The sequence below is a fragment of the Micropterus dolomieu genome, linkage group LG17 (assembly GCF_021292245.1).
Source record: "Micropterus dolomieu isolate WLL.071019.BEF.003 ecotype Adirondacks linkage group LG17, ASM2129224v1, whole genome shotgun sequence".
NCBI classification, from domain to species: domain Eukaryota; kingdom Metazoa; phylum Chordata; class Actinopteri; order Centrarchiformes; family Centrarchidae; genus Micropterus; species Micropterus dolomieu.
In genome coordinates this window covers 9,633,465-9,653,037 of record NC_060166.1, presented here as the reverse complement: position 1 = coordinate 9,653,037, position 19,573 = coordinate 9,633,465, and positions in this window count along the sequence as shown.

The window sequence follows — 19,573 nt, the reverse complement described above, 5'->3', positions numbered from 1 at the left end:
GAAGAACAACTGACCCATCCACATGACATCTGCCTATACACTGATGCCGCTCCTTCAGTTTTGGGGGTTTCTTTAATGGAAGGTGGTTTGCAGTAGAGTGGCCCCCAGAGCTTGCTTGTGTCAGCCCGGCCATTCCAAAGTCATTGCTGACTGGCCTAATATCCCTGATCATCGACCAGAATTCCATAATCAACAGCATAGCACCCTCGACCCTCTCATCCTACTGGTCAGCTTGGAGGAGCTTCAGCCATTTTCATGACCAGCACAACATTAACTTCCCATTGTTTGATCTAATCACCACATCCTGTTTCATCAGCTATGCCCATTCCATAATGGCCATCAAAACACACACCATCAAGGTCAATCTTAGCGGCATCAGTTTCTTTTCTAAACTCCTTACCAGCATCCCCCGTCCAGCCTCTAACCATCCTCAGATTACATTTCTTCTCCGAGGTCTCCAGCGTCAAGAGCCAGCTCAAGACCCCAGCTGACTTCCCCTCACGTGTAGATGTCCATCTACATTCACACCATCCTGTGCCAGATATAGCATCCCTCACTTGTCTAGAATCTTAGAAGCCATGTTCACACTTGCTTTTTTTGGTTTCCTTAGATGCTCCAAATTCACCGAATCTACCCATCGCTTCAACCAGTAGCAGGAATGTGTATCACGTCACACGTGTGCTCCCACGTGCACATATGTTATGTCATGTGCATGCTTGTTTAAAATAAAATGGGGACTCACTCATAAGAACATTGCTCCTTAGCGCTACTAGTGGCCAAAAACTCCACAGGGTACCTTTAAACTTTAAAATGATTAAATAGTGAGTATGTGTACAAGAGTGTATGAGTGTAATGTGAACAAAAACATTTCTGAAAAACAAGGTGCTATACAACTTGCAATGAAGTGGGCTGTTAAGTGCTAATGTAACCACAGTTTTATATATATAGTGTATTATATACACTAAAACTGTGCAGCCATACACCCTGAAACCAGTGTGTGTTTGAGCTGTGGGCAGTAAGTGACTTTGCGTGTCTGGAACTGTCATTCCCTCCTTACCACTTTGTTCTTGTCTATGCCTGTTTGGCTTTTTAATGAACGGAAAGAAACACTTAAAAAGCAATATGAGCATGAACAAAAAATAATCCAAATGGTTTTTGGCTTCATTAAATTCCACCATGTCACGTGCTTTGTGTTGCTTTTTTCTTACTGTGTTTTGGAATCAGTGCCCATTTTTCCACCCCCGCTGATTGTTTTTTTATTTTAGCCATGTCTCCTTGCTTCAGTTGTTCTGATGGCTAAAAGCCAGAGAAGGGCCTTGGGTAAGCATTATCTGTATTTCTGTAAAGCAGATGCACTGCCAGCAAAAAAACAAGAACCAGCATGAGCAAGGGAAAAGAATGAATGAGGGGGACAGAGCCTCCTCCCTCAATCCCTCCCTCATTTTTCCACCTGCCTTCCAACGTCTATCGGAGCAGTCCTCAGGGAGTGTTGAGAAGTAGAAGGAGGAGGAGTGTTTTCTTTTCTTTTCAGGGAAGGAAAGAGGATCGATAACTCTCGTAATCATCCTCTCCACGTTGTCATTTCTCTGCCTCTCCTCTGAGGCCGTTTAAGCGTTGGATGAATAAAGCTGTCACGGCCCATTCCACCCCTCGTCCTCTAAAACCTCTGCATCCCTGGCAGCCAGCCCTCGCTTCCCTCCGTCATCCAGCTGTGCCATTGGCTCTGGCGGCCTCAGATGCTGACTGATGGTGCTTTGCGATTGGTCGAGGCTGACGTGATAGCTGATGGATTGCCTCTGTTGATTGGCCCCGGCTAATTAGAGACCTTCTGAGACAGGGTGATGGATGGGTAAGTGCCGCCCAGTTCCCTCCCTTCCGCCCTTGGTTTCGAGCTGCTCCAAGTGATTTGTCTCAGGATGTTTTCTGGTTGTGTTAGCCACTAATTAAAAGTACCTAATCAAATGATCAGCATTGGCATGTCTGGTGGGAAATTTTACCACAGTATCTTTGCTCTTCAGGCTCCTACAAGCAACCAAACAACATAAAACATTAATTAGATTTAAGCTGATGCAGTTACCACTGTGTGACCTCTCTGGTTTCTGAGGTGGTATCCGTTACATACACAATCTATGATATTATAAAGTTATTGAACCTATAATTTATAATGATTTGTGCCTCTAATAAGGTTCTAATTATGAAGATCTGAGTGGTTTTGAAATGTTATTATAGTATAGTTCTCTTTAATTGGTGAATTAAAGCATAACAGTTTGCTAAATATATATGATCAATATCGTATCTGCTAATAGAACCATCTAATACTATTTTAAGTTATATTCGCTGAAGCACGGCAGAAAGATGCTTTCTAAAATAAGCCCTGAATGAAGTCACTATCATCATCATCATCATCATCATCATCATCTTCATATGTGTCTGCTGCATTTGTCAAATTACAAACACACACAAACCCAGTTGAAGCTCAGTAGAGTTAGCATCACATCACTAGAACCAGCCACCATGAAAATTAAGTTGATCTCAGATCTCAGTCTTTATTGCTGTCATCTCTGAATAAGTCACAGTAACCTCAGTTACTAACAATAACAATGATTCTTGCTTGAAAATAATTAGCATAAGCTGTGTTATTAACCTTGGCAAACTAACTATGCAGTAAATATAGGGTAATAATGAGCTGCACACATATTTCAAGATGATTCAAATGACTTAACTTAGTTGGCAATCAATTTTCAAGTTTCTGAAAAACCTCTGATTTGCTTTGTGGGTAAAACCTTATAGAACCAAGAATGACTTTTAAGACTGAGCCTTGTCCTATTTCAAATCATAGAAATATAATTAAATTAGTTCATGCCATAGCCAGGGTTTTAGAAAGTATTTTCTGACATTTTAATTTTATGTTTGGACACGGTATGGACAAAGGGATTAGTCGATTAAACAAACAACAAAAAACAATTGTTAAATAAATAACTTAGTTGCAGTCCTAAAATTATATCTCTGAATTCTTTTTCAAAGCTATCCCCTTACTGTACGGATCACATTTGTGGTGGGGAAATGTTCATTAGGGCGGGGTATATAACCTTAATACATATTGAGTGCCAATTAAAATGTGTCTGTAGCACTGAGTATCTTAAAGACTGATTTAAATCAGGAAGCATATTTTAGACTTTATATGGGCAAACACTAAGCACTGAGCAGTTTGATACATTTTGTTAAATGAAAAACAAAGTCAAAACATACCTTCCAAAAGTAAAGTATCAATATAAGAATTAATATAGATACCCAGCCCTTGTTTGCTATGCCAAAAACAAACAAACACTACTACTACTACTACTGCTGCTGCTGCTGCTGCTAAGGTCACAGCTTGTTCGTGTGACATTTTTCCAACATGTATAATGAAACAATTATTTTCTAGGCTTGTTCTCATCTGTTTGCCAGGGTTCTGCATTTTGCCTTGACATGTTTTCCTAAAGTTGCCAGTTTAAGAGGATAGGATTACATCCCCCTGCACATGTTTTAATCTCATACACAAAACTGGTAATATATACAATATCTTTAAGGAGCATTATATGAAATGTAAGCAATACAGTATTTTAGATACCAGGTATGTTTGAATAAGGACATGTGCTGATGTTTGACATCCTTTCTTTCTTTAGCTAGCCTGTCTCTTACTTTTTATGTCCACATGCTTTGACAATTAGCCTGCGTTAGCATTCCCAGATATGGACCCTATATCTAAAAGGCAAACAGTATTTGTGGACTCTAATTGAAACCAGAGTGTTTTTCTTCAATACGATTTGGTTATTAGCAGATCATAAAGCCTTGATGACATAATGTGGTTAGCCTGGTCGCACTCTGGTTTACCAATCTCTCTCTCCCTCTTTTTCTTTTCCTTTCACTCTCCCTTGCTCTTTGGTCAGAGTAGTGAGCGGTTGCATTCCTAAGCCGCCCGTTGCAATAACAGCTCAGCGCTTTAAGCAAACTCTCCTCACCGCAAAACTCCCTCCGCCTCCTTCTCTTCACCCATACAGTGCCTACTCCTCCTCCTCTTGCTCCATCTCAAATGTGCATTCCATCATCTCATCTCATCTGATCTGGGGCAGTTTTATTATAACCCAATCATAAAGAACCAGCCTTGGCCACGCTCCAGAGGCTAATGCCTTGTTTCCGACACACAGATAAGAAAGACAGAGAAAAGTTAGGCAAGTACAATTTTCTTTCTTTCTTTTTCTGTCTTTCTATCTTTCTTTCCTTTCATACCACCCTTGACCGCAAGAGGAACTCCACCCAAGCTACTTTAACAGAAAAAAAGATTGGGGGGGGGGGCTTAGTGCCCAGACCATGAAAGAGAGCCTGTGGAGTATTAAGAAGAAAACACTCTATGTCAGAAGATGGAGGAGCCTGGGTCACACACACACAGACACACACACTTTGCTATACTAGAAATGAGAGGGCCCCCACCATCTTGCGTGCAGAGCGGTGGAGAGCTGGGTATCTCTTCAAAGACCCCTGCAGCTTTCCCAGAAGACATCATCCGCGTGTCTAACTCCCTCCAGACCCTGCAAATGCTGCTGCTGTGCGTGAATGTGTGTCAGTATTTGTGTGCACACACTTCAATGGTGTGATTAAGCTCCCAAAATTGGGGACAAATTGCTCTCAGGTGCAGATACTTTGGGATAAGATGATTTTTCTTCACCGCTCTCTGCCCCCCCCCCTTCTTCCTCTACCCCTCTCATCCTGTCTCCTCTTTCCCAGCCCCTTTTCTCCCCTCATATCCTTTCACGTCCTTACCCCGTGCCCCTCTTTTCATTCCATCACACTCTCTGTTCGCCAGCGTCCCTTTTGGGAAAGGCCTTCCACTGTAGGACAAGTGCGAGGCAGGGAAATGGCTCTGTGTCTTTATATGTAAAGAATAGATTACTTCCAACTGGTCTCAGAGGGAACTTCTCTTCACAGATATCAAAGCATGTTTGCTTCTTTTGTAGGGAGACAGAGTGGAGGAGCTTTTTCTTTCCTCTTTCTCTCTCACTGACATAAGAGCTCCTTTATCCACTGAGTGTGTCTGTGTGATGAATGTGTGTGTGTATGTGTGTGTGTTCTTCTATAAGTTTAGAAGAGTGGTGCTCATAAGGCATTAAAAGCACATTGTGAATGCAGGGTAATTATAATCAGAGCATGATATAATACATAAAATGTACATAGAAATGAAAAAGTTTAAAGTTGCATTAGTCGACTTTGAGGACTACTATCCACCAATCTTGTAAAAGTTAACAATGAGAAAAGTGGAATCACCTTGAGTGTTAAGTGTTTTATATTACATAATTTATATTCAAGCTGCCTCTTTCACACTTTAAACTATGCGTTATATGGACCAAAGCTCTCTGTGTTTCATGATTACCTCTGTGTACCACAGCATGATCGTAGACATTACATTTGGGCTTTTGTTTGTCACTATCTGTGTGGAGACCAGTTCTGGGGAAGTTACTTCTAAATAATTAAATAAATTATACGCTAAATATTACTTATTGAAATAGTCATACTATTACTTAAGTACTTAACAGCTCAATTAATTGGCTACATTACTTAGCAAGCTAAGCTTACACAACATATCAACATGTCACAACCATAACAAGATGAGGCTAGCTGCCTTCCCACACCCTAGCTCTGCATTAAGCTAACTCATTCTGGACCAGTGAAGAGAGACCAAACTGATATGAACTCTTTATTAAAATCCTGGTTGAACAACAAACAAGCTGAGCCAAGAAAGTAACGGAGGATTACTCCGTATGACACAAGAGACCATGATTCTCGTCTAGTCTTCTACCAGAATCTTTTAACCATGACTTGATGCTTAACCAAGTAGTTTTTTTTTGTCTAACTCTTGGGCCACACTCCGTCTGTTGGTTGGGTCGGGGTCTTCTGCGTTTGCATCGTGGTGCATCTGGGAGTCATATTTGTATTTTCTGTGTCTTTTTTTTTTTTCTCCCACCCCTATTGGCTACTGGGGTTCTTGCCTGCCTGTTGCTGGGGTCGGTGTGGCACAGTCTACATTCTTTAACAGGCTTATGCGCACACACACACACACACACACACACACGCATACAGACACATACAGTCTCACACATAGACACAAACAAATTTAGGTTTTCCCTGGTAGAATTATCAGAAAAAGTTTTAATAAGAAAAAGAAAAGATAATAGATGCATTTCTGTGCATGTTCATGCTGGTGTCTGTGCACATTGTAGATGTGTGTTTACATGTGCTCAACCATGCACCAACTTCAGTCATCCTTTAGTTGTGTATTTCACCTTGACCTTTTGCCTCTGCTCTTGTTACTGTTTTGTCACCGACTGACCTCTGATCCCTGGTGTTGATTTCCCGCAGAGGGGGTCGGTGATTGCACTGACTGCACTGTGTGGTCTGTTACCAGGCAGAACAGACTGTCATCTTCAAAGAGGCTCTCTGTCTCCTTACCTCTAATCTCTCTATCTCTTTCCCAGCATCTACCTGCACTTTCATCGCTATACGTCTGCCTCTCTCGCCGATTGGGAGCTATTGAGGAGCTGGAATGGTGATTTTTGACAACTAACACACTCATGTGAAGGCTGTGTGTGAGACAGAAAGCATATTTATTTCTATACCATGAGAGAGGACTTCCAGGACTCAAAAGCCTCCAGAGGTTTAAGTCTGTTTGATATATAAGAGCTCCAGTCTTCTGTGAGATTCACAATGAAATAGAGTTATTTTTTTATATGGCAAAGGTTGAGGACTGCAGGGCTTTGCTTGCTGTACATTAAATAAACAGTCTTGATGCTATGGATTTTTAGCTTTCTTTGTACAGAGTTCTGAACTGTAAAGGCGGCTTCATTTTATCTCAGTGTGTGTGCCTTTGTGTGTGTTCCAAGCAGCATGGTGAGTCAGGTGTGCCTAGGAGTCCCTCACTTCAGAGGCCAAAAGTTCAGAGGTCAGTTACCTCCCCTGATTTTCCCCATGGTGCCGAGATAAAGGCACCATCTGATCCTCAGTGCCACTCGGCACCTGAGCTTCAGCTGAGATGAAAGCAGAGAAGCTTGTTGAAAATGACTTTCTTGTCGCTGCTTCAACTTTTAATTTCCTTAATTGATTTTCCCTTCCAGCGGAGGTAAGGGGTTTGCAGACACAAAACTAATTGATTTCAAATTTTAATCCCTTATGCCGCTGAGCTATCGAGGGGCCTCCCTGCCATCGATCTCCAATCCATCCAAACTCAATTAATGTGGCGGAGACCGTTGGGGGGAGGAGGAGGAGGAGGAAGAGGAAGAGGAGGAGGACCTCTCTCTTCTTAGGGTTCATTCTCTTATTTTCTTCTCTTCTGCTTTGCTCACAGATGATGCTCATTCCTCTCCTGCATTTGGTAGCATTGTAATGATATAGCCATGATGGATGTTTTACATACCGCACATTTTCAGTGATGTTTGTAATTACTTTGTGTCATCTACAATGCTGCTTTATATGTTTTCTAATCCATTTTTCTTGCTACTTGATGTTTGAAATATGTGGCTGAATTGACTGTTCAGCAAACATAGATAAGTGTTCGGTTGCTCTGCCTGCCAAGCTTTCCATTCTGGCATGGCACGTGCAGTTTACAATAATAAGAGTGGCAGAATTACCACTCGATCTCCCTCCCAGATCTCAAACTTTGTCTTCCTTTAAAAATGGATCTTTGTTTTTAGACAGAAGTAGAAAAAAATCAGCTTTTAATTTCTATCCCGAATGTCAATTTTGGTGGCTGAAACTAAACAACAACTAAAGCTAGCTACCTAAACTGCTTAGCTTCATGAGTCTGCTGTCTCTGGCTGACTTTTTAAGGCTACCTGACAGGATGCTAAAATGAAGCTGAAGCTAACAGGTCCCAGGACAAAAGTCAGCATCCTCACCAGTAAGTGATCCTTTTAGAAGACATAAAGAAACAGCATATTCCTGAAATGCAGTGCAGACCAGTTAGTCCTAGTATGGAAGTATGATAAGGAAATATGCAAGTTTAGACTGTTCCTTTGCTCTAACATAACCCTGTTTTGTTCATATGTTTTGGGTTTTGGAAAAGCTACAACAAACATCCCTGCCATACAGTGGCCATACAAGATTGGACATTTTCTGTTTGGTGATTTTAGCAAATGGTTATTTGAATTTCCTGAATATTTTAAATTATGAGCTGTTACAGTCTAATCTAACAAAGACTGCTATCAAAGTGATACGTTTGGTCAGTTAGGATTTTGATACAATTAAGGAAGATCTTTCTGAATGTTCTGAAAATGGATCTAGTTTTGAGACAAAGTATTTGATCTGATCCCCTTTAGTGCCTCCATTTCACTGCCTCTGCATTCCTACTGTAATTTCTCTTTGTTTCTGCATTCACCCCTGTACACAGGCCTTCCTATATATCATATCTTGCTCTCTTGACCCTTCATTTCTCAAAGACAGAGTAGAAAGGGAAAGGGTGACTGGATATTGTTTCATAGCAATTTAAGTGCAAGACATGCCAGAATGTTATATCCCCAAAGTTGAAATCTACTGTCAGCTTGTCCAAAATTGCTCTTTGCAATGGATCTGGTCCTGATTTCACAAACCGCGTTATTCTGTATCCTCACAGCACGGTAAACAGATGTATATATGTATATATATATGTATATGTACATTCTCTTTTAACTTCACATGTAGAAAGCTCTTGAATATGATCTATTTTTTTTTATGAAACCCCCTTTTTCATTATGTTTTGTTTTTAGCAGGGCTTAATTTTATAGCTGTCTGAATGCTTTTGAAAGTCCTCGTGGACCATGGCAGCCTTTGAGTTAAGTGAAATTAAACTAGCCCTCTCTTGCACTTCCACTCAAACTTCAAAGGCCCCAAACTTTGGCACTTGAAAGGCACTGAAATGAATTGTTAAAAATATCCTCCCTCAGTAGTTTATGATGAACATTACGTGTGTGTATGTGAGAGTCTGTTAGGGTGGATAGGGCTGACATCAGAGCCTGGGGGAGAAGATTTATGAGTGTGTGAATTAGGTTGTGATTATGGCCCAGATTTATGGGTTGATAAGAAAGACATGGCAGATCCCTGTATTAGAGCCTCAGGTCAGTCTGACCAGACAGATCTCAGACTGATTTGTTTCTATACACAATGTTAACAAAGACATACGCTGCACTAGTGTGATAAACTGATTTACCTTATCTGATACCACAAATATAATAGAAATGGCTTTCTTTGACCTTAGATTTGATTTTACATTAACATCACGCTGCTCACGAAAGCTCTACCCAAAAGAATGACAGTGTGTGTTTAGATAAAAGTAATATAAATTCAGATAGAGATGGGGAGGGGTGGACTGAACCTTTTTAACTGAAAATGTGATGGTGACTAAATTTATCTGTTTTTGATGAGTAACCTGGTGTAGCATTTTTCTTCACAAAACTTATTATGGTGTTTTATATAGAAGTCCACTGCAAAAACTTGTTCTAAGAAAATAACACTTCTATGTGGTCACACTGGACCCTGGTGCAGTTCGTAGTCAGCTTCTTAAACCGCCATGCCACCATGAGCCCTGGCAAATTTCTATGTAGTAACTGACTAACTAATTTTAACAAAAAGTTTTGGCAATGTTTGCAGTATCTTGTTTTTTAATTTAAACTCTTTGAAGTACTTCCCAATACAGTAAAATATTTTAATAATCCAAATATTTAATACTTAACTATGAGTTAAGTATTACTTGTAGTTAATGGGGAAGTTAATGGGTAAGATAGGATATTTATAATCAATCTACAGTTACAGTCTTTTTAGTACAAAATGCCTTTTTGTATTAATCCATCCATACACATACTAAACATTACTGCAGCTTCATTTGACTCAAGCTGTTAAAGCCTCTGGCTGAACTTTAGCATGCATTCACACAGAACTTTGGATTTTTCACCCCCCATTTCTTACATTGACCAGTATGCACTGGACAAACATTTGCAACTACCGATGACAACTCTGGTGCACTTTTCACCACTTGTTGTTTACTTTGCTTGTATAAATTAAAACATAAACAGTCTCCTGCTTTTTAACATGACTGTACTGCTAAACAGTATCCAGAATAGATTTTACTTTGTAATACACAGTTGACCTTTCCTGTTACAATTTCTTTGGTTATAGCATTTAGTAATTTCACAACTGCCTCAATTTAATAACCCTCCAGGATTCAAGCTTTCCCCACAGTGTATTATTTTTCTTTATGCTTTCAATAGTTCTCTACTCTCTTTACTCAAAATTCCACTTTTAAGGAGCCTATTTCTGGAAGTGTTGGTCCCTGTGACGTTTTCCAAAGTATTCCAGGTGCCTGCCAAGTTGATCGCCATCATTCCTTTCTTGTGGTGATGGGAGTGAAGGAGCTGATGGATTTGAGCTGGGATTGGGAACGACAAGGCCATTTTACCTCACCGTAAAAGGGCTGTCTCCTGAACTATCCGTGTCCTGAAGGCTGAAAACACCGCTGACGGCGCACCAATGATATGAGATGAAGAATGACAACAGCAACAGCAGCACAGGGGGGGGGTGCACCTGATGTCTGTGTGAAACTATTGTCTGGACTCAGTGATGTCTAAAACTGTACATGCATGCATGTATTCACCATTTTTTCAGGGTGTGTGTTTCATGCCAGCATCTGCTCCAGTGCACTTTATGGCAGGATGTCAGCCACTGTTCTCACACTGATCCTGATTGCAGTTCCCATTATAATATAAGAGGATACCCACTCATATGGAAACCATCAAATCATGGCCAGGCAGAACAATTGGCTCAAACAACGAGGCCGACGTTGATGGATCTATCATGAGCCAAACTGGGAGAGGATGGGGGGAAAAGAAATTTTGTCCTGGATTCCACACTTTAAAAGGGATGTCATTTGTTTTTCCTGGCTGTATGTTGGAGAGAGGAGTGTAACTCAAGCTCTGGCTGCAGGAGACAGACATGGGCACACAGGGAATTTATGTTCTCTCCAGCTCGGACGCCCTATTGACAGAACTCGTGGGATCCCAGAAAACAAGACCGCAGAAACGCAGGCAGGAATAACGGTTCGCCCAAGAATGATGATGATCACGGCCGAGTACATCGCAACTCTACATTGATGACACTGCTGGATGTTCACAGTCATGTTTAGAGCACGAGGAGAAGGAAGACGATGCTGCTGCATAAATAACAAGACTCCTTTACTGATTAAGCTTCAAATGTATTTGGTATTCTTGGATACTGCTGGTGTTTACATGGAATGCTTGATACTAAACATGGCAGTGAATTCTGTATAAAGCAATAAACAAAACGCATGTTATACAATTTAACAGGGACTAAACATTAAAATATTTAGTCAGTTTAGCTCAGAAAATCATTTCTAATATAGCACGTGCCAACTTATTGTTTGCATGAGGCTGTTTTTGGCTTGGAACATTGTCATTGTCAATATTTGTCTATGTCTGTTTACGCCTGGTTGGATGTTTCTTTATCAGAGCCCATCACGAGGAATAATACAAAATTAAGTTCTCACAATAACTCAATCATATAAATACAACAGAAAGTACTTAATAAACAAAAGACAATCTTAGTAAGACTAAATTAAATGTAATAATTTGACATTTTGGGAAAAACAGTTTCTTGTGGAGAGTTAGATGAGAAGATAGATTTCACTCTGGTGTCTGTCCTGTAAATATAAGCAGGGGAATTGCACAAAAATCTGGAACCTGTACATAAGCATCCTCTATGGGCCCCTCCCCGCATCCACGATTATTCATTCTTGTATCTTTGTGGGCCCTCCTGGCATGCTCCCTGCATTCTCTGCAAACTGCAAAAAGGACATTTGTGGGCTTTCAGGGGCGTATGTGCGAGACTGGCCGTTAGCAGGGGGCAGTGACGTCCTGGAGTTATGTTGTCACCTTGACGTTGCTGTGCAACCAGCACATTAACTGTGATTCTGGTGCCTAAAGTGCCAGAACTAATTATGTTGTTGTGTGTATCTGCCAGTATCATCAAATCTTTACGTATTACATTTTACATACAATTCTTGTGAATAAAAAATACTAGATATTACTGATTTTCACACCATGCATGTATTTAACAAAGGGGACAACCATTTCAATTATTAGAGTAAAAATATTAAAATAAGTAAATGATTGTAAGGTTTATGTAACATTACTAAGATTAGCCACCAGAGCTGGTCCTGTCCTCCATAGGGCCCTAAGCAGAATTCTGCTAAGGGGCCCTCCTACAATCCTCCCTCCTTTAAAACAGTTTGCTCCATCCAGCAACTCTACTACTGTCAAACTTAACCCTAGCATCTGTCAATTGACCCTTTGTTAAAGCCACGCCCCCTTTAGTTACTGTTTCTAAGTCCAACAAACTGTCAGACTTTTAACTTGGTGCTGCCACTGTTACTGCAGTCCCTGAAGTAATATTGTCTAATTTTTGGAAAAATCGATCTCAGAAAGAAGCAGACAGTTTTGCAGTTGCATTGTGCATTTAGATGTTGTATTAAAGCTGTCAAACTGACGTGAAAAAAATAATGATAGAACTAACATTACATTAGGAACAATCCACAGCCTAATGTTAAATTATTCTGGATTTTTTGGGGGTTTTGAATAAATCGTACTTCTCCTTTCAACCTCTCTGGGTAGCGACTGTAACTATTACAAGTGCCCCAGGAACAGCGTTTGACCATATCTTGGAAAAATATGGCAAAAGAAAGCTAGAAAACAACTCCTTTTGTATTGGAGTCAGTGGAGCGCAGCCATGAAAGTGTCGGACCTCAATCAGAGGGAGTCCTATACTGTCCTGTGATTGGCCATCTGAGTATTTGGGGCGTGGCAATTACAGATAACAATATTATTATTAAATTGATCAGCTGCATCAGGTCCATTCAAACTGATTCAGATTTCCTTTTATGCATTTTGAAATGTAAAATGCTATTTATACTCTGGCTTGGCTGAATGCTTGATGGTTAGTATTTACTGAGTAATGTATTAAATTATGCTTATTTAATTAATTACAGTGTGCCCAGCTAATCAACCTTTTAAATTCAATATTTAACCAGTAATCAGTGTCAATCCATTACTTTCCATCTTGGATTAGTCCAGCGTAACTAAACCTTGACTGAGACACTAGATAATCTTTTTTTAAAATTATATGCGCCTATAAGGAGTCCCATCACCCCCATATGTAGTCAGGACAGGATTAAATATAATAAATAGTTATATTTCATTGTCACTTTTGTCATGCACAAAGTCACAGACCACAGTACTGGAAGTGGCTGGCAAGCAAGACACAGACAGACCAAAAGATGGGATGCCCAGCTTGGTTAGCAAGACTGACTAGAGGGAAATGCACTGCAAGCTAGCACCTCAAATTAACATCACTGTTATTTGCTGACATTAAAATTGGAGCGAACACAAGTTTACCTGATATTGTTCCTGCTGTTTACTCTCGATGTGTGAATTTATGTTCCGCTTCATCCTTTCATGAAAGTTGTTAACACTGACACCTGCGTTGACAGGAGGGGGAGACGGGACCCTACGCCACTTCCTAGTGAGCGTATGCTAAGCTAAGCTAACCCTTTCCTGGCTGCAGCTTCATATTTAACAGACATGTATCTAACTCTCCGCATGAAAGAGAAATGTACTTTTCCAAAATGTCAACTACTCCTTTTAATGAATTCTATGTTTAGGAAGCTATTTAAAGCAGTGTGACTGTTCCCAACCAGAAGTGAGCAATATGGATAATATCTTATGTCACAGTGTAATTTTATATCACAGGAGCAATATATATTGTTACATCATCAATTTTGGAATTTTGGGTTGGAAATTTTATCACCAGATGGTGATGTCTGTTTTTGGCTAATCTAGGTAATGACGTTTTGATGCAAAACTCCTGTAAATCCAATACTTCCATAAAGACGTCCAGCTCTTTTGTTTGCATATAGCTACAGTACTACAAAATGTTCAGATGGTTGACACATGTCTGTGATTTCATGGAATATACTGTCATGCCACCCAAAAAGTATTTTCAGCTATTCTGTGGTGTGGTATGAGTGAAGTGTCATCTATGATTGAAGTGTGTCATCCCTGGCTGACCTGAAAATGGCCCTAGATAATGACAGCACCATGATGATAGCTCTGTGGTTTCAAAAAAACACTATGGCAATGTGCTGTGTCCTTGTGAAAACCGCCTTTTTGGCTGTGATGTGTTGTCTGATTTGGACCAGGTGGGGGGGCAGGGGATAGGAAGAGGTGGGGCAGGGAGGACGAGAGGAGAGAAGAGGAAAAGAAAAGAGCTGGGAGAAAATATGGGAGCTATCAACACTCACCTCGGCAGAAAAACAGAGCCATGATGAAAGCGAAAAATAGAGAGGAGGGGAAAGACTGACAGGCACGGACAGACAAAGAGTGAAGGTTAAAATGACAGAGAGAAAAGTAGGCTGGGGTACAGAGAGAATAAGAGGTGAAAAGTGGACAGCTGCAATGAAACAAGAGACTCCAAAGAGACAGAGAGAAAGACAGACAGACAGTGAGACATCTCTAGCTATCAAACCCATGTGGATTCACCCTGGGGACCATCAGCTTACATGGCAACAGAAAATAGAAGGGGCAATAAAACAGACATCAGGTATAAACAGAAAGAGTCCAGGAATAAACAAACCGAATGACCTGGTAATACTGTAGTGTTTCTGTCAGGGGAGGGCTGCTGAGCTGCATGCGTCCCACTGCTGGCTGTCAGGCTGATGGCTCAACAGTCATTAGTGCTCATCTCCACTGCACTCTCCAAACACTGCTGTCTGCACTGCCAGTGCAAAGAAAAACGGGGGTATGAACGCATTCATAATTACATGCATGAAAAAAGTACTTGTTTGATGAGACTTTATGTCATTCTGAGATGTTTTTCAAAGGTCTTACGCAGAGTGACTGACAGGTACTTGGAAAAGCTTTTTTTTTTTATGTGTTTTTGCATTTGTTTTTGCATCTGAATGAATGTTTGAGCGTGTGACCAGTCCCAGAGAACTGTTTTCACAGGGGAAATCTGTGGCAGGACAAAGCAGCTGGCAGTGTGTAGTGTCTTATTCATGTGTATGTATGTGTGTCTGTGCGCACGTGTGTGTGTGTGGTCGCCCCTTAATGGTTATTATGGTTTAACTCCCATTTCACGGATAGAGTCATTATACTTCAGATTTTTCCATTCTCCTGGCAATGGAAAGGAAAACATATTCCCCTTTGTTGCTTATGAGACCTTGTCTTTTGCTCTCACACTCTGAGACACAAAAACACACACTCGTGCACACCCACCCACAAACGCACGCCCATGCGCACACTGGCATCAGATGACGAACCAATATTTGGGTTTGCATGGATTCTATATGGAGAATGGCTGTAGGGTGAGAACGACCAATCTTAATAAAGACCACAGACACATACACAAACACACATGGCCCGCTGTGAGTTACCACGGAAACCAACCACTGATCGGGCCCTGCTGTATTTAGGGACAATCAATCACAATGACAGGCGGCTCCTAGCACCTTGCGGGATATTTGTATGGGCGGGGTCAGTGAGAAATATGGGGGATTTCCAGAGGGGGGTGGGTCAATAACGACATACTCATGATCACTATGACTGTTGACCTTTTAGAGGAAGGCAGCTTTATGAAAACAGTTAAGTGACATTGATCACAGTGTATTGAACAGATGATAAAATGCCTTAAATTGAGCACTGGGGTCAGAGTGCACAGTAGGGACGTGTTAAGGCCGGACCCTACCCATGTGCTTTTTGATGTCTGATTGAAAAGGTACGGAAGGCTAAACAGAAGTTTAGATCCCTCCTGCAAATCACCTTAGGGGTGACGTTAGGGGTAAAAGGTCAAACTTCAGGTGGAGGGAAGAATTCGAAAACATTATGAGATTGCTTGGAGACTGGGCTCCAGCACATCTGGTTGTTTTTATATTATTGGGTGATTCTGATAGCTTCACATTGTAGCCATGTTATGGGGAATGGGCAGCAGGGTCACGCATTTAAATAGGGCAAAAGAATGGAACTCAAAGTTCCTTATGGTGATGTTTTCTGTGAAGACTTTACATCAATCTATCATATCATATCATATATTTTTGCTTGGGTGAGCAAAGGTCCAGGATGTATCACACTCACAATTACACCAACAAACACCAATAATCTTTTTCAGCTTGGTATTCTAATATGTGTCAGTGCAAAAATTTGACTTTCACTGTTCTGATATTTCAATCAGGAGAGACATAAAATCAAAAGAGGCTTAACAAGTAAATACATTAATTTGACACTGTACACAATAGAATATTTAAGAAATATGTAAGGAGTCTTTGGCAATTAGACCCCATCATGATGTCATTATTTTAAGTGGGTAGGGATGCCATGAGCAATACAGAAATACCCCCCACAGTGTAGTCTAGAAACAGGCACTGGTGAAGAAGGGGTAGCGCAGAGCACTGCTGAAGATCTGGATGGATGAGATGTGGAGTGAACTTCTGAGGAGCCTTAGTGGTAGGACCCCTGGGCCCTAAATGTAATGAGAACTGGTGGTGAATAGGGTAGAGGAGGGTTACTGGTCCGTCAAACTCATGTATTGTTCATAAAATGTACATATAATGATAATATGATCTTTGTAATATTTTATGAGTCCCGATAAAATGCATCAGTAAGCATTATGTGCAAATGAATAGTCGTAAAACGGTTCATTAAAATTCCCTCTGATAATCCTCATAATGCACTACAGATTCAGTATGTATGGTATGGAGTAAAGTGCTCACTCTGTGGTGTGTCAGCACACAACAGTGCAGCTAATTGACTGTCTTGACTGCACCGCATCACCCCCACTCCCTTTTAGTATGATCCAGGGGAAATGGTATTACAGAGCAGAGGTTGTGTTGACAGAGGCTGAGACAGCACCGAGCACAAGGCCGACCTTTCACCTTTCACCCCTCACCAACCCACCGCCCCCACCCCAAACCTGGAAACACAGGAAGAAAGCAAGGTCGCCCAGATGAGAGTGTCTGTCAACGCGCAGAGGGAATTGAAAGCGGGTTCAGAGGGGGGGAAAAAGAACTGGGCAGAGAAAAAACAGCAAAAAGGAGCAACAGCGAGGGTGCTGACGTTTGTGCACAGATATAGAAAGAAGGACATTTTCCAATTTAAAGGCATGCTGAATGAATCAGGCTTAAACAGTTCCATGGGAGAGTCAGATGAACTCTCATTTTTGTTTGAGATTTAACAGGAGGACAGTTATAAGAGAGACAGCCGGTTGATTTCATTCACATTGATCTTGCTATTACACAGATGACTGCAAAAATGAGGAAGGGAAGGAGAGATCTGGGTTTGATATACTAGCCACCACGCTCCCTTTCTGGTTCATATCAAAGTCTGAAACAGTAATGGGGAAAGCAACACTGACTGTTTTCGTTTGGGTGGTTCTGTCCGTCTGTGACTCCGCTACTGGTACCCTTTCTCTTCCTTCACATCTTGTTACAGACATTTTTACTTACTTACTTTACAAAAAAAAGGAGGCTGTGTTGTCATATATATTTAAGTGCAAGCAAGCACATGTTTATAGCAAGTGATGTGCCATATACAACATTAGCAGCAGCCGCTATTTTAAATGCCTTTGGCTTTCAAATGTTTGATAGCATTGCTTGTTCTGTCTGCATTTGATGTACTGCTTTATACAGTGTCCAGTGCTAAATCCTTTGGCATGCTGCTAAGTCTTACCTAATGCCAACAGACAAAGATTCAGCGGAATGCTTCCAAAATCAGCAAAGTGAGCTTGAACTGAGTAATGATAGTTGCAGTAACTGCATTTTCATACTGTGTTTCATGAACCTAGTTTAACCAAAAGGACCACCCTAACCACATGTGTTTGTGTTGTAGACCTTGTGTACCTACGTTGTATTTGCAAGGTCATTAGGGTCACAAGTGGTCATAGTTTTCCATACTAAGAGCCATGCATGTATTGTATAGAATATAGTTACATCAAGCGCATCTGTTTCTACTAGCCGGCATGATGCTATGCAGACCTCAGTGAGCAGGAATGCTTTAGTGTCTTAGGGAGACAAATCTATACTGGGCACTTTCCCTTATCCCCATATATGCCCCACGCTGTATATAAAATGTAAGCTTATGTGTGTTTACAAGATCGGGGTTTGCATTGCTGTGGTGCTGTGATTAGATTTCCTGTTTATGCTGTGCGTTATGGGAAGAAAGTGTACTGCTTCAATTTCATGGCCCTGACGTGAGGGGGGGAGGGGGTGTTGCCAACGGGGCTTAAGAGGGAAAACAAACACCATGGTAGAAATGGATGAGGGCACATAGGGTGGGTACACGCATTTCAGAGTCACAAAAAGGATAACAAGAAATAGCCCCCGTCTGTTGACCTGTATTTGTTTTCTATCTTGTTTTTGTTCAGTGAAATTCCTTCCTCTCCTTGTGCGATATCATCATACATATATAACCTCATTTAACCAGCCCCACAGAACGCCCTTGCTTGCTATTGTCTGACCTCCATTTCTCAACCCTGTCCCCAGCTATGCACATTCTGATCCATCCTCACACCCAAAACCTTTGGATCTACACGATCCAGTAACAGCGACAGAAATGTCTTTTACTCATTCCAAAGCAATCCATGCCATTAGCTCTGTGGTTTCCCCGTTGTTTCAACCTTCACTCCCTCCTCACCAACAAAACACAACACAGAATGATCAACATGAAGAGGAGAGGTAGCACATCAGAGTAAAGCACCCCAATGGCAACTGCCCTCTACTGTAGGCGTGGACGTGGGACATAGCCTCTGTGACCTCAGGGAAGGCTGTTCAGGAGGAGACGCTCAGTCAGAGCTCGGGCTAATTGTCCTGTTTGTCTGCAGTCCTTATGTTTTCCTTCCCTGGTCCATTGCGGAAGAAACCACAAGCGCTGTGACCCCTGAACCCCCAGAGGTGGGGTCTCAGGGGGGATGAAGGCAGAGCGGAGGGGAGGTCGCACTGCAACATGTGGTTGTCTCGTTTGGGGCGAGCCAAACAGTTTTTCTTTAATTGGCCATGCAATCTGCCACAGCTGGGACGGATTACAGGGGAGGATTCTTCCCTTTAAAAGGAGTGGGGCGACTGGCATACAGGAGACCATGGACTGGGAGGCTGATGAGGAGAAGGGGAGCCAGCCAAATCAGAGTCAAGACGTTGCTACAATTAACTTGTATTCACCTTCTTCTTGAGGCCAAACATGGAATGGACCAACGGAAAAACTTATTACCACAGAGCAGCTGAACAATGATGATGCATTTCATCTTGCCAACATGCAAAATACACTCATGCTCTCAAAACCATAATTAAAATGCATTAAGAGAACTTCTTGACACCTTATTTTCTTGTATTTCTTGTTGGAAATGTAATGCTGGGGGAGGGGGGTAGTGGAATTCGGCCAGAAAGAAGCAGTTTTATTTGATGGGTGAGATGCTGGAGCGGGATTGTGCAAAATCTGATGGTTTTACTTGAATTTTTATGTGC